This window comes from Orcinus orca, chromosome 3, assembly GCF_937001465.1.
Source record: "Orcinus orca chromosome 3, mOrcOrc1.1, whole genome shotgun sequence".
In the NCBI taxonomy this organism is placed as follows: Eukaryota; Metazoa; Chordata; class Mammalia; order Artiodactyla; family Delphinidae; genus Orcinus; species Orcinus orca.
The window spans coordinates 14,693,247-14,706,053 of NC_064561.1; the positions used below are offsets into that span (position 1 = coordinate 14,693,247).

Genomic DNA, 12,807 nt, shown 5'->3' on the forward strand with positions numbered 1-12,807 from the left:
TAATTGCATGAAAAATGTCATGGATAATTTGATAGGGATCGCATTAAATCTGTAGATTGCTTTGGGTAGTATGAGCATTTTAACAATATTAATTCCTCCAACCCAAGAACATGAGATGTCTTTCCGTTTCTTTGAATCGTCTTCACTTTCCTTTATTAATGTCTTACAGTTCTCAGCGTATAAGTCTTTTGCCTTCTTGGTGAGGTTTATTCCTAATTATTTTATTTTTGGGGTTGTGATTTTAAAAGGCATTGTTTTTTTACATTCCCTTTCCGATATTTCATTGTTGGTATAAAGAAATGCAACCAATTTCTGTATGTTAATCTTGTATTCTGCTACCTTGCTGAATTCGTTTATCAGTTGTAGTAGTTTTCATGTAGAGTCTTTAGGGTTTTCTCTATATAGTATCATATCATCTGCATCTAATGACAATTTTACCTCTTCCTGAAGGAATTAATCTTGAAGTTCTACTAAGACTTTTGGGATACCTGTTTTAATGAGCCACTACTTCCTGCCTGAGATTGCACTATGCACCAGAGATTCTAGAATTAGCATAATAAAACTAATAATGCAAACAACAGCAACAAATCTTCACAAACCTTCCTTGCAAGGAAGTAAAGTCCACTGGAAACACAGACAAGTGAAACACACGTTCAAAATGGCAGTGATTCTCAAACATTTATGTGCTGAAAAATCATGACAAGCATGATACCCAGGGCAATTACTAGACCCCTTCTCCAGCTGGTCAGGTGTAAGGTCCTGTAACTCTATTTTTGGTGAATGCCTCCAGGAGAGTCTGAGACAGATGTTCTCAGTTGTTGTCAACCTTTAGTGTGCATCAGATTTGCCTGAGAATATTGTTAAAACACAGATTGCTGGGCTCCAGTGCCAGAGTTCTAACCAGTTTCCAGGTGTGGCTGATATTGCTGGCCCAGGGACCACATTTTGAGAACCACCTTTCAAAACTCTGCAGTATGCGGTTGTGTGTGTTGTGAATGCAGTATGCGGTTGTGTGTGTTGTGAATGAGACAGGCCCAGAGAACCAAAGGAGGGCAAAGGGACTCTGCCCTAAATTAGCCAAAGGTAACAATAGCAGCTAGAATTGATTGACCCAAGAAAAAATTATAAGAACTTTACCTGCATTTGCTCATTTAATCCTTTCAGTAAGGTACATAGGTGCTACTTAGTGTTCCTCTTTTACAGGGGTGTCCAGAGAAGGTAACTACTTTGCCCACGTCCTAAACTGGTAAGTAACAGATTAAGAATTCAAGTCTAGGAAGTCTGATTCCAGAGCCCACACCTCTACCCTTTCTGCATGTAGAGAGGAGTAAAGGGTTGTCAGTGAAGCCTTCCTGGGGGCCCTGGCCTCTGAGTGTAGATAGAAGGATGAGTGGACATAAAGATCATTATTTGTGTGTGGTGGAGGTAGGGGAGGAAGTATGAGGGCTTCCAGAAGAACCCGCCCTCCCCATACATCTGCTATAAGCAAGTCTGATGATCAGGAGTCCGGAACATGAGTATGACTATGGGATACTGAGAAGGGTTCTAGAACCCTGAGGTTAGAGTTCTGGATCAGTTAGTAGGTAACAGAAAGTGAATGAGTGATTTACCTTACTTTCCACGGGTAGCAGGAAGTTTGGAGATAGTCCCTCTAGCGTTAGTCCAGCTGCTGAAGGGCATCACCAGGGGACTGGGTTGCTTCGCTCTTCCAGCTTCCACATCTCTAGCACGTCCACATAGCTTCAAAGTGACCCCAGAATCTCCAATAGTGTTCCAACAATTTGGGCAGGAAGAAAGAAAAGGAAAAAAAAAAGAAATTAAGTAAGAAAAAAAAGGCAGTGTCTAACTCAGAGAGCAAATTTTTTACCACAGATGGTCATCAGACTTGCACTTAGATCTCATCAGCTCGGATTTTAAACTGGCCACCTTAGCCTTAAGGATAATGGGGTCTCCTAAACCAGGGCTCTGATAGTAAGGAATAAGGAGAGAGTGGTACTGATTAGCAGTGCCTGTTGTCCCAAACAAATATTATCCCCAAACTATTTTTTTTTATCCTATATTTTACTTTAAAGAATGGAGGGGAAACATGATGTATCTGTAAATAGCCTTTTAGAAAGGGTACAATTATATAGTTATACAACCCCCTGGAGGGCTTCTTTCTTCTAAAATCTCTTTAAAAACTGTTCAAGGTTAAGGACATTTTTATCTTAATTTAGTCACTTGCAGTCGATTATCTTGGAATGACATCCTCTCTCTGCAGATGTTCTGTCAGGCTTTAGAAAATTCTAGAAGTGGACAGAGAAGTGTTATGGTACATGTATTTGCAATATGCACGTCTTTGAAATGAAATCCATTTAGGGACCAAAAGGCATTTCATGTCTTTGCTATACATTTTCACATATTTGCCTTTCCAGAATTCCTTTGAGCAAATCTGTTAGATGTAACCCATCCGTTTCTCCCATCTGAATTCTTTATTACTAAACATTCTTCAGTATGCTCTCACTCCCCTCTGTCAAAGGCGTTTCTGTGGGTCCTCACCCTTCTCATCTCATATGTGAATGCGTATCTTAAACTGAAGAAACAGTCTGCTATGACTTTTCCATAACTTGAAGAATCCATCTTTGTGGGAAGAAAAGTAGACTTACTAACTTAAAAGGTAAAATGCGTGCAATGTTTCTGAGAATTAAAAACTAAGGTAAAAACATAAGCAAGGGAAAAAACTTACTGTGGATCCTTTTCAAAGACTTTATTTTACCGAGAAGGCAACTGAGGTTTAAAGAAATAATGCGTTAGTTAAACACTAAATAATATACCTTAAACCTCAGTGGAGCAACACATGGACAGTTCATTTCTCACTCACTCAGGAGTGTAGTATGGACTTTGGTGGTCTGAGGGTCAGTTTTCTGCTCAGTTATTCAGGGACCCACCACCTTCATCAAGTGGCTCTACGTTTGTCCTAAAAAGGAAAGGAGAGAGGAAGCTGCAAGCTACAATTATCAACTCGTTATCCTTCAGGCATAAACTCTTCAGGTCACCTCTGGTCACGTTCTTTGGGATAGAACCATACCCAGATGCAAGCAGAGATGGAGAATGTTGTTCCTATCTTGGTCCTAGTGATGCCTCTACAGGCTGGAGGAGCTAAATAAAGTGTAGTCAACAGCTCGTTGTTTCTGCCACAATGAGTGATTAGCCTAAGGCTGTGGATTAATTATGTGTGTGTGTCACATATACATATAATACACACAAACATATATATGTGTGTGTATATATACATTCTTTAGCATGAGTTGTCACATGGGGCTTCTGCCGTATCAAAAGAGTACAAGCTGCCTCTTGTTGCTTTTTCTTAATTGAAGTTGACTACTACTATCTATTTCCCTTCATTTTGCTACCTCCCCCCCGACCTTTCAGTATTATATGAAAATTCTGAAAGAAATAATTTCAAAGTTTCCAGTGCTTTTAAAGGTAATAGAATACTCAGACCTTAACAATTTTCCTGTGTGAAACTTTTGCCAGACTAAAATAGTTAACTTATGAAAAGTAAATTTAGATTGATACAAAAGAGAAAATAAGCTGATTTTTTTTTTTTTACACAAATACCCTGAGCCAGGGTGGAAAATAAATGGAAAACTGGAGGAATTTAGATCCTTTTGTTGTAAATTTAAATATTTTTAATTGTAAAAATAATACAGGCTCATTGCAGAAACTCCAAAATTGAAAGGATTTAAAGAAAAAAGGAAAAATAACTCAAAATCCCATTTCTGATAAATCATCTCTGTAACATTTTTGAGGTATCTTTTGAAACTTTTTTGTGACGGGGTGCATATAAATACAATGCAAGTATAAAATACCTTTAATTATTATATCAAACTACAAAACAGTTCTATAACATTTTTATTTAGTAATATAAGTATGATTACTCATCACCTAATAAAAATCTGCAGCAGCATTTTTAATGGTTGAACAGCATTCTGTTATTTATTTAACCAGTCCCTACTGTTCAACATTTAGATTATTCCTGTTTTGCTTTGCTAAACAATGAGACAAGCATCGTTGTTCATATGTCTTTGAGCATTTGTTTATTTCCTTAGAATGGACTTCTAGAACTTGAATGGCTGGTTGTCAGTTCTGGTACATACTGACATATTGTCTTCCAGAAAGGTTACCGTGCTTTTTATTTCTACCAAGAATTTAACATCCAACGTGGTTTCTTACACACACTCATCAGTACCAGTATTATCAATATCAATACCAGTGTTATCAAGTTTTTTAAAACTTTGTCATTCTAGTCAGTAAAATATGACACCTGAATTATTTTATTTGTATTTCTTTGATTAATAATAGCAAGGTTGAACATATTTTCATATCTTTATTGGCTGTTAATACTTTTTAGTTTGTGACTTTATGACATCCATTTTTCATCGATGTATAACAGCCTTTTATATATCAATGTGTTTATTTTGTTTGTTGTAAATGCAATTTTTTTCTCTTCATTTATTAATTTTTATTTTGTGTGTGTTGAGCTTCTTTAATACTGTCAAGTCTATTCAAAAACCCTTTAATGAACACAACAAATGTGGAAAATCAGTCATTCTCCTGCATTTTGTAATCAATTTATTTCCTTTTGGGCAGTATGGAAATGTAAGTTCTTATTTCATCTTATGGTTGGAAAGAATCTATTCCCTCGGAAAGGGAGTATAGTCTCCATGATGCAGTAATGGGAGATTTTATAGGGTAGGCAGGGTCTACAGAAGAAAAAACCCTAAATCACACTCCATTGGTGGTTGCCTTATTTATAAAAATGGCATTTGAGGTTGTGTGACTGCCATCAGGTAAGCAAAATTAATTTTTAGCATGAAATACTCCTATCAGCAAGAACAGCCTAGGATAGGCTAGCAGTAAGAAGTGAGGGGTTATGGGATTGGGGCATAGCCTCTGTTTCCTCCAATGCAGCTGGAAATTTAAACTCTGGGGCTCCTGCTTGATCCAATCAGCCCAGCTAGTATGTGTTGCCAGGTAGGGTGAATAGACTCAGAAGTACAAGAGCTCATCCTTGGTCCCCTCTGGAAATGAGCAGAGAATACTGTGTCAAGCAGAGGTGATCAGTCCATGGTCTGGAGACTTGGATCTCCTCACATAGTCCTTAAAGTCAGGGTGAGACAAAATGCCAATACAAATACTGATGACAGTATCAATGAGGTGACATTGAGTCCTTTGACCCAACGTGTGTCTGCAGTGTGCCATCCATTAGTAAATGGGCAAAGCCATTTGACAGATCTATCTGATACAATGAATGAATCTGACACTCATAGTTTGAAAAACTGAAACTGTATCCATTTGTCAAGAACAGTGGCTACTTGTTCTGCTTTATTCCCCCTGGTAGAACTAGGTAACATTGCAGGCAGTAAGATGTTCCGGCATTTCACCCTGGAGTAGCCCCAAAACTGAAGAAGCTGTCTTATCAGTAGTTAGCTCCTTGTCACCAAGAATATTAAAGTAGATTTGTATGATTAGCAAATTAAAGAGACTGTAGTGCCTACCACTACTGTATTCACTAAGGCACCCAAGTTATTCTAAAGAAATCCTAATAATACATTAGGACCGTTTTGAATATTTTTATTTGATTAGCCATAATCTTCTAGTTATAACATCCATCACCATTTTGACCACTGAAACTTGGCCTTCTTTTCTTACAGCCTAGCCCTGTGGTCTTGGGCTAATCACTAACCTGCTTAGATACAATTTTCTTCTCTATGAAATAGAAACAATATTATATGCTATGAAGGACTGCAGGAAGATGAGCTGTAATGTTTATCAAGTGCCTAGTAAGTAGCCTGGCCCATAATAAATACTTGGCTAATTGTAGATGTTAGTTTCATTTTTAGTTTTATTTCCAAACATTGCTCTTTACTTTACTTTACTAAAATTTGTTTTGAGAGTGGAGGACTTGTTGTTTGGATTCCTCCAACGCTCTCTGTATATTCTGTACTTCTATCCCTACATCATTTATATTAATGGAATAAATGATCTTTGGTCTGGTGATTCCAAGGTGACGAGGAGCTAAGTGGAGGTTCAGTATACACCTGGAAGTATGGATTTTCATGCCCAGTGCAAATGTGGGAAAGGCATTATTCCCACATTATAAAGGGGGTAAAGACCTCCAACTTGAGGAGACTCTGGGTTGAGAGATGAGAGATTTACAGGTACTGTGTTTATCGTACAGGGTACCACAGGGGCTTTTATGTTCTGTAGCAAGAATTTGCACCTTATACCCTTGTAGTTAGAAGTAAAGCATACCACATAACTAATATCTAGTAAGCATTAGAGTTAGAATAAATACCATTTATTTAACGTTTCCTTTGTGTTAAGCATTTTACAGTTACAACATATGGATGGATACTATATTGTAATGGTTAAGAGTGTAGTTTTTTGAGCTGGATAATCCTGGATTGGAGTCTCATCTTTATTACCTCTTTTTTTTTCTGTTTTATTGAGGTATAATTGACAAAATTGTAAGATAGTCAAAGAGTATATCATGATGATTTGATATACATATGCGTTGTAAAAGGATCCTTCCCATCACGTTAATTAATACATCTAACAGCTCATGACACCTTTTTCCTTTTTTTCTTTTTTTGGTGAGAACACTTAAGTTTTATTCTCTCAGAAAATGTTAGTTATGCAATACAGTATTATTGACTGTAGTAACTATGTTATACAGTAGATCCTCAGACCTTATTCATCCTGCAGCTGAAAGTTTGTACCCTTTTACCAGTCTTCCCCTCTTTTCCCCACCCACACCCCAGCCCCTGGCAACCAGTTTTCTACTCTGTTTCTATGAGTGTGGCTTTTTTTCTTTTTAGATTCCATATATAAATGATATCATTCGTATTTATCCTGTCTGGCTTATTTCATCAGCATAATGCACTCCTGTTTCATCTATATTGTCACAAATGAAAGGATCTCCTTCATTTTTTTAAGGCTGAATAATATTCCATTACCTCTTAAATGAGTGACTTTTGGTACATTGTTTACACTTTCTAAGCCTCAGGGTTTCTTTTCTTCTGTAAAAATATATATATATATATATATATACTAACAGGTTATTTTCTGATATGTAGAATATTTGTTGAATCAACAAATAATTAGCTGAGATCATAAATGTGACACTTAGCACTGTATTAACATTTATTAATACTCTCCCTGTTAATTTCTACAATAAATTGTATAATAAGTAACAATAATAATAGTACTAGTAGTAGTTTTAGAAAATGCATAGGATGTGCCAGGCATCATATACTGTACTACCCTCCTTCATGTGTACCACAAGTTACATGTGGACATCATCTTCCACGTTGTTTCCTTTAAAGAAAATTGAAGCTCAGCAAGATTGAGTAGCTTGCTCCAGATGTGAACTCAGGTCTGAATCACTCCACATAGAGGTTCTTAATGACTCCATGTCTTTAATTCCACATCTGCATTTGTTTGTTGTTGTTGTTTTTAACTTTTCAAGCATCTGATCTGAAATTCCTTTCTCTTTGGGGAATTTTCCACTTTGTGGGTCTTGGTGAGAAACAGAGCCTTCCTCTCGTTATACAAGCTGAACACGTCAGATACACTGTTTACTCACGTGCTCAGTCTCCCTTACAGATGGAAAACAGTCGGGCGACCTCGGGTTGGCCAACTGCACCCCTCTCTTGGATTTTGAATGACAAATAAATGATGTAAAGAAGCAAGGCCAGCAGTGCTGGGTCAACCTCCTGTTTCCTGTTCCTGCTTGGTAGCAAGGCCAGCTAGGACTTATAACATCACTTTGGCCTGATCCTATAATTGCAATAGCATAGGCTTGGCTTTCGGTTGTTTAGTCTGCTTCTAGTTACTGAGACCTAACCATAAACTTCCAAAAGTTTCCTTTTCTGCTCAAATTAGCCGTATCTGGTTCCTGATGATTACAAATAAGACCTTTCCTGATATACAATGGTGACCTACTTATCCAGGCAGATGTAACATCGTCCTGGCAGGGACAGAGGGCAGGCAAGTTCCTTCAACAGCTGAACAAGAAGAAAAAGACCTAAGAAGGAAGAATTGAAGCCCGTTCTGCTTGTGTTATAATTCTACCAGCAGCTGCCTCTGTTTCACAGAGCACATGCTAAGGACCATGTCCCTTCCCCTGTAACAGATGAGCAAAGTAGACCCAGGCCTTCCAACCCAGAGACCAGCTGAGCTGTACCATGGACAATCTAGGATGTGAAAGACTTCACTCAATGTCTTTGTCACTTGACACATTGTTCCTCTCTTTGGGAAGTAGCTTCTTTGTGTGACAAGAATATGCTAAACCAACACTTAAGTTGACAGAGGTGAAAGATGCCAAAATTAGCTACAGAAGAAAAGGCGTAAAGACTTGTATCTTCTGTTATTTGAAGGTGTTAAGACCCCCACATAGAATATGAGTCCTTTAAAGGAAAGTTGTGAATGGCCCAGGGAATGTTGAATTTCCATGTGGCAATATGTTCTTGATCGGTCATGATGATGATGATGGTAGCATCAGTAGCATTTATCAGTGTTTCCTGGGTGAGAGGCACTTTATCCTAATGACCTTTTATCCCCATGACGACCCTGTGAAGTAGGAAATACTGTTTCAGCATCTTCAGGGTTTTTCTTTTTTCTTTTTTTTTTAATCAGGAATTTACCCTAGATCACAGTTGGGTGGTAGAACGACCAGAACTGGACACTAGCCTTTCCTGAATTCCCAGGGTGTGATCTTAGCAGTTGTATTGCCTGATGCAGAGCCATGTAAATGTTGCCAAAGCAATGAAACGTGTACCTATTTCTAAGAGATTCTAACTCAGAAGCTCTGGGGTTCAGTGCAGAGCAGTTGAGTGTGATTGTCTTTACAGACAGTAGATAACTTAAGAGAAGTTGTTTAAAAGTATATTTGCATATTGCACTACACTGTCACATCTGTGATTGGTTAGCTATTGAGTCACTAACACAAATCCCAATCCCATCTCTAATCTCATTCATCTCTTGTATGATATTTGACCTAATTGAGGCAGGTTTTTTTTTGTTCTTTCCCACAAACACACATCGAACATCCAAAACATGCTTACCATTTGTGAGCATATTCTCTTAGTTATTTAGGAGTTGAGTAAGAGTGAGAGAGAAGGGCTTCCCTGGTGGCGCAGTGGTTGAGTGTTCTGCCTGCTGATGCAGGGGACGCGGGTTCGTGCCCCGGTCCGGGAAGATCCCACATGCCGCGGAGCAGCTGGGCCCATGAGCCATGGCCGCTGAGCCTGTGCGTCCGGAGCCTGTGCTCCACAACGGGAGAGGCCACAACAGTGAGAGGCCTGCGTACCGCAAAAAAGAAAAAACAAAAAGACAAAAAGAAAAGAGTGAGAGAAAAAGACACATAAATATGAAATACGGTCATCATTTTTTTAATATCCTTTATGTTGTTAATCCCTCTTAGCATTTACTGCCATTCACTCATTTGTATTATTTGGGGTATAGCAGTTTATTCACACAGCATTTTTACATATGGCTTATCATTTGTATTCTATTTTAATAACACTAATAATTATAGACTATTGACAAACTCATCAGACCCTACATGTTCATTTCAAAATCTTGAAAATAAGGTGGAAAATGAGGTGTAAAGTGGAAAACTATGTGTATGTTTTCATTGGTGGAATGAGGAGCTACCTGAATATCACTTCTTTAGCTTTTCCTTCAAATGGTGCACTTTTTCCTCCATGCATAGGACTCACTTCCATTAGGTAAACAGTAGTCTTGAGGGCAAACCTCAGAAGTAGAAACAGGAGAACTTTTCAGTTATGGTAAAATCAAACATAGTTTTCTTCAGTAGTGAAAAAAAAATTCTTCATGAGAAGTTCAACCACCGTGAGTTCCATGGTGAAAAACTTTCCCCTTATAGATGCAACTTCCCCCAGAATTCTGAGAAATGTCGGTAGTAGAGAGGGGTGTTGCATACACCTGTTTCATTTCCCTCTGACTTTTCCTTCTCCTTTCTCTATTGACATTAAAATCTATAGTGAAAGCACATAGTAAGCAGTCTAGGACAATTGATATGACATTTGATCTAAATCTCCAAAGTCTATTTTAGATGGGGATGCTATGAGAGTCACAGGAGGGGAAAAAAATCTAGAATTATTCTTATGTGATCAAATGTACTAAAATAACAAAAGCAAATCTTATTTCTAGCTAATAAAATAGCATTCCTTATATGATGTCATATTATGGCAGAAAAGAAATATATGCGTCTATTTTCTTCTATATTAAAACTGCTAAGGAGTTGGGGACCAATGAACTAAATTAATTGTTTTGGGTTCAAGTTGTAGTTTTTAGTAGCCATCCTTCTTAGCAAGTTTTCAGAAGCAAATATAGTTCGTTTACTATCACCACTAAATGTGCACTTGTGTAGATTTGTGGAAAAAAGTATTGTCAAATATATATACTTCAAAATGATTTGTGTAAATTTGTCTATTCATATTATTATTCTCCCCAAGTAAATCAAAATCTACTATATACTGTGTTTTTCTTCTATAGCTTAAAAGGGGAATGTATGTTGAAACTTATTCAAATATTTATTAGGTGTCTACTAAGTGCCAGACACTCTACTAGGCAGTAGAGATGTTGTATTAGAGGTGGAAAATGTCCTTGACCTCCAGAACTGATACTCTTGTAAGAGAAATACTGGGTCAAACTAAGTCAACAGTTTCTTTGCTACAGAGCTTTTTACGAGTCTTGTGAATTATGAGTCTCTGATAAGGAGATGTAGTGGACAACAGATCCCAAATTTATTTGAAATCTTTTCCTTCATGGACTGTCTCATAGGATTTATGATCCACTGAACACACCTTGAGAGACACTAGTATTCTGCAGTGGTTTGTTAATTGTTTTCTATTAAACAACTATATACTGAATCCATGATATTATTCTGGATGTTTTGGAGGATACAATGATGTACATGGCCACTGTGATGATAAGGGGGTCCAGTTTAGTTAAGAAGAGAAACCACAGGAGTTATAACTTAATGTAACAAGGAAATACACACACATATACATATATTTATATGTAAATTACTATTTATATAGTATACAATGTCTTCTGAAGAAGATAGAGTTGTTTGTAACTTGGGATCTCACAGGAGGTTTCACAGAGAAGGTAGACCCTGAGCTGGGCAGAATTTCAGTAAGTTAATTTGGTTCTGACCGTACGATAAAATCAGGTATTTGCAGTGGTCAATCTGACCTTGATGGAACAGCATTCCATTTGCAGGGAACAGTGTGATCAAACATGCAGTGGTGGAGATGGCCAGATTGTAATATTCCAGTACCTGGAAAGTGTTGAAACATCTGCTTTCTTCATGGTCTAGAAAAGTGAATCTCAAGTGAAATGCACGTATAATGGAGGCCAGTGCTCTTTGCTTTGTGCACTGCTTTGATTCTACAGCATGCAACAATGTAGTGATCTGTTTCAGATTGTCATTATTCGAGAGGGTTCTTAGTAAGAGGAGTGGAAAAGGAAGACCTCTCTTCCTGTGTTTCTGCCCTATGCTCTTAAGCCAGAAAAGGTACCAACATCACTGACCTGACCTTGTCTCAGGTATCTATCAGGATCTACTAGAATCATTCTAGTGAAAGGTAACTAGACGTCCAAAGGACTCAAAAGATACATTATAACCTTTGTATACTTTATATACCTGGTGAAACAAAAATGTCACCTGAGTGGTCCCCTTCCCTAGAAATACCAGTATGTTTTTCCAGTGCATGGCAGAACTTTGCAGGTAAAACTGGGATAAAGGTGAAGAACAGTCTTAAAATTCTAGTCCTTGAACAGCACCTAACACACAACAGGTTTTCAATAATCTTAGCAACAGTATTCACAAATAATGACCATCAGCATAACTGCTCTTTTGTGCCAAAATATATTACCATATTACTTTTTTTCCTTCAGCTTTACAACTTGGGTTCTATTATTGTTTCCATTTTACAGATTAGGAAAGTGAGGCTCAGAGATGCTAAGTCACTTGGGCAAGGTCACAGAGCTTGTAGGAGATAAACCTGCACCCTTACTGTTGGATCCTACAAACCAGACCATAATTTAAGTCCTTCAAAATATACCTCAGAACATTTGAGTAAATTAATGAATAAATCCTCCTAGTCAGACTGACCAGATCATTATATTAGGTTCAGCTATAAGTGGAGGAAAGTCATAATCATAGTTGGACAGTTAATACAGTAATTTACTTGCTTTGAATTTTCTAAATGATGTTTAGCTGCTAATTTCATGATGATAACCATCGAATAAAAACAGGTATATTTTGATGTTTGGAATAAGATCTCATATTGAGTAAAATACATATTGATTCCTAGACCTATATGATGTGAGTAACAGATGATATTGAGATGCCATCTAGAAGTACTCCTGTGCAGTTCATCATGTCAACCCAGCTAATAATTTTAGAATCTTCAGAGTGAATAATATATGCAGCCATAAAGCATATTTCTAATCAATGCAAATAATATTTTTCCTATGCTAAACCCAGAGTGAAGTTATAACACGCATCATAATATTAATGGGCCATGTTTTCTTCATCAATTTGCTAAATTACTTAGTCTGGAAACCATTCAGAAGGTTGCGAATTGGAGCTGAGCAGTAGTAGTGAGACTGTGCCTCTGATGATGAAACTATTTCCACCCCGACCCCTACTGCTCCCTTCTTGGGAAAGAAGGCAACATTTCTCCTAGAAAAAGTCACAGGTTCATAAGCTTGTATAATACGTTT

The 12,807-nt window shown here is 37.5% G+C and overlaps 1 long non-coding RNA gene across 16 annotated transcripts in view; it reads left to right on the forward strand.

The window, feature by feature from the left end:
* LOC125964106 (uncharacterized) overlaps positions 1 to 12,807 on the forward strand; it is a 42,514-nt gene that overhangs the window by 17,379 nt on the left and 12,328 nt on the right. For 11 of the 16 annotated variants that reach the window (XR_007476788.1, XR_007476786.1, XR_007476777.1 and 8 more), the window contains 2 exons: positions 1,204 to 1,246; positions 5,697 to 5,843. This is a non-coding gene — a long non-coding RNA (uncharacterized LOC125964106). Of the gene's footprint in view, positions 1 to 1,203; positions 1,247 to 5,696; positions 5,844 to 7,650; positions 8,065 to 12,807 lie in introns of those variants that run through there. The other 5 variants (XR_007476781.1, XR_007476780.1, XR_007476789.1 and 2 more) reach the window with 4 other exon arrangements.